Source organism: Schistocerca nitens, unplaced genomic scaffold, assembly GCF_023898315.1.
Source record: "Schistocerca nitens isolate TAMUIC-IGC-003100 unplaced genomic scaffold, iqSchNite1.1 HiC_scaffold_210, whole genome shotgun sequence".
NCBI classification, from domain to species: Eukaryota; Metazoa; Arthropoda; class Insecta; order Orthoptera; family Acrididae; genus Schistocerca; species Schistocerca nitens.
In genome coordinates, this window is record NW_026045751.1 from 1 (window position 1) to 2,500 (window position 2,500).

At 61.3% G+C, this 2,500-nt stretch overlaps 2 non-coding genes across 2 annotated transcripts in view; both read left to right on the forward strand.

The window, feature by feature from the left end:
- The first annotated feature begins 230 nt into the window (after positions 1-230).
- On the forward strand, positions 231-386 carry LOC126220887 (5.8S ribosomal RNA). The gene has a single exon (XR_007543221.1). It is a non-coding gene; the product is annotated as a 5.8S ribosomal RNA (ribosomal RNA).
- Positions 387-576: 190 nt separating this feature from the next.
- Positions 577-2,500, forward strand: part of LOC126220892 (large subunit ribosomal RNA) — a 4,236-nt gene continuing 2,312 nt past the window's right edge. Inside the window, exon 1 of the ribosomal RNA XR_007543225.1 lies at positions 577-2,500. This exon is cut by the window's right edge and continues 2,312 nt beyond it. This is a non-coding gene — a ribosomal RNA (large subunit ribosomal RNA).

The window sequence follows — 2,500 nt, forward strand, 5'->3', positions numbered from 1 at the left end:
TGTGGTACGAGCGCTGAAGCTCTGGAGCGGCTGGCCTGCGGCACCTGGCGCCTCGCGCCGGTTTTGAATGACGTTCGCCCGAGTGGCCTGTCCGCTCCGGAGTGGAGCCGTACGACGCCCATCGGCCGTGAGGCCGTTGGAACACAAAACACTGGAACAGGGGCCGTCGAACGCCTCAGTCCCGCCTATGCAAACTGTTTTGAAAGAGACAGTGGAAACTGTAAAAAGATCACCCAGGACGGTGGATCACTCGGCTCGTGGGTCGATGAAGAACGCAGCAAATTGCGCGTCGACATGTGAACTGCAGGACACATGAAACATCGACGTTTCGAACGCACATTGCGGTCCATGGATTCCGTTCCCGGGCCACGTCTGGCTGAGGGTCGGCTACGTAAACTGAAGCGCGCGGCGTTTGTCCCGCTTCGGAGGACGTGGGTGTGTCGTGCCGGCCTGTGGGGCCGGCCACGTCCCCTCAAACGAGCGATGCGCGCCCGTCGCCTGGCGGTTCGCATACCGGTACTGGTCTCGGTAGCGTGCACAGCCGGCTGGCGGTGTGGCGTGCGACACCTCGTACAACGACCTCAGAGCAGGCGAGACTACCCGCTGAATTTAAGCATATTACTAAGCGGAGGAAAAGAAACTAACAAGGATTCCCCCAGTAGCGGCGAGCGAACAGGGAAGAGTCCAGCACCGAACCCCGCAGGCTGCCGCCTGTCGTGGCATGTGGTGTTTGGGAGGGTCCACTACCCCGACGCCTCGCGCCGAGCCCAAGTCCAACTTGAATGAGGCCACGGCCCGTAGAGGGTGCCAGGCCCGTAGCGGCCGGTGCGAGCGTCGGCGGGACCTCTCCTTCGAGTCGGGTTGCTTGAGAGTGCAGCTCCAAGTGGGTGGTAAACTCCATCTGAGACTAAATATGACCACGAGACCGATAGCGAACAAGTACCGTGAGGGAAAGTTGAAAAGAACTTTGAAGAGAGAGTTCAAAAGTACGTGAAACCGTTCTGGGGTAAACGTGAGAAGTCCGAAAGGTCGAACGGGTGAGATTCACGCCCATCCGGCCACTGGCCTCCGCCCTCGGCAGATGGGGCCGGCCGCCCGCGCGGAGCAATCCGCGGCGGGGTCGTGTCCGGTTGCCTTTCCACTCGCCGCGGGGTGGGGCCGTTCCGGTGTGCGGTGGGCCGCACTTCTCCCCTAGTAGGACGTCGCGACCCGCTGGGTGCCGGCCTACGGCCCGGGTGCGCAGCCTGTCCTTCCGCGGGCCTCGGTTCGCGTCTGTTGGGCAGAGCCCCGGTGTCCTGGCTGGCTGCTCGGCGGTATATCTGGAGGAGTCGATTCGCCCCCTTTGGGCGCTCGGGCTCCCGGCAAGCGCGCGCGGTTCTTCCCGGATGACGGACCTACCTGGCCCGGCCCCGGACCCGCGCCGCTGTTGGCTCGGGATGCTCTCGGGCGGAATAATCGCTCCCGTCAGCGGCGCTTCAGCTTTGGACAATTTCACGACCCGTCTTGAAACACGGACCAAGGAGTCTAACATGTGCGCGAGTCATTGGGCTGTACGAAACCTAAAGGCGTAATGAAAGTGAAGGTCTCGCCTTGCGCGGGCCGAGGGAGGATGGGGCTTCCCCGCCCTTCACGGGGCGGCGGCCTCCGCACTCCCGGGGCGTCTCGTCCTCATTGCGAGGTGAGGCGCACCTAGAGCGTACACGTTGGGACCCGAAAGATGGTGAACTATGCCTGGCCAGGACGAAGTCAGGGGAAACCCTGATGGAGGTCCGTAGCGATTCTGACGTGCAAATCGATCGTCGGAGCTGGGTATAGGGGCGAAAGACTAATCGAACCATCTAGTAGCTGGTTCCCTCCGAAGTTTCCCTCAGGATAGCTGGTGCTCGTACGAGTCCTCATCCGGTAAAGCGAATGATTAGAGGCCTTGGGGCCGAAAACGACCTCAACCTATTCTCAAACTTTAAATGGGTGAGATCTCCGGCTTGCTTGATATGCTGAAGCCGCGAGCAAACGACTCGGATCGGAGTGCCAAGTGGGCCACTTTTGGTAAGCAGAACTGGGCGCTGTGGGATGAACCAAACGCCGAGTTAAGGCGCCCGAATCGACGCTCATGGGAAACCATGAAAGGCGTTGGTTGCTTAAGACAGCAGGACGGTGGCCATGGAAGTCGGAATCCGCTAAGGAGTGTGTAACAACTCACCTGCCGAAGCAACTAGCCCTGAAAAATGGATGGCGCTGAAGCGTCGTGCCTATACTCGGCCGTCAGTCCGGCAGTCACGGCCGGTCCTTGCGGCCGGCCGCGAAGCCCTGACGAGTAGGAGGGGTCGCGGCGGTGGGCGCAGAAGGGTCTGGGCGTGAGCCTGCCTGGAGCCGCCGTCGGTGCAGATCTTGGTGGTAGTAGCAAATACTCCAGCGAGGCCCTGGAGGGCTGACGCGGAGAAGGGTTTCGTGTGAACAGCCGTTGCACACGAGTCAGTCGATCCTAAGCCCTAGGAGAAAT